Here is a 457-nt window from a genome sequence, read left to right on the forward strand (position 1 = left end):
ACAGCCGAGGCCGACAGTCGCTCTCGCCATGCTGATAAGCAGTTGTATTTGCACCAATGTCCCAGTGAAGTGTGAAAACAATTTAGAATATACAATTAAAAAGTCTTGGAAAGAGTGTAAAATGTTTATTTTTGTAGTCGTGTTGTGTGTGCAGATCGTGGATTGTCATCCCTCCTCAGGAGGTCCTGCCGTTAGATGGCAGAAACAGCTGCGTCGCTGATGCAGGTTTCATCCGATGTAGCTACGTTAATATGGAACAACACAAGCCTAATATTCAGAAATGAGCAAACTACATCCTAGGCTATGGCAAAATTGTTACTTTAACAGTTTTTTAACGTTTCTGATTGCAACAAATGTGGTCTAGAATTTACCGTGACTCCATCTGGAAAATTATTCGCGATATCGTAATTGTGACCCTCTGGATTTACCGACGAGACCGCATGAGACGGGACGGATG

This window comes from Etheostoma spectabile, chromosome 3, assembly GCF_008692095.1.
Source record: "Etheostoma spectabile isolate EspeVRDwgs_2016 chromosome 3, UIUC_Espe_1.0, whole genome shotgun sequence".
NCBI lineage: Eukaryota > Metazoa > Chordata > Actinopteri > Perciformes > Percidae > Etheostoma > Etheostoma spectabile.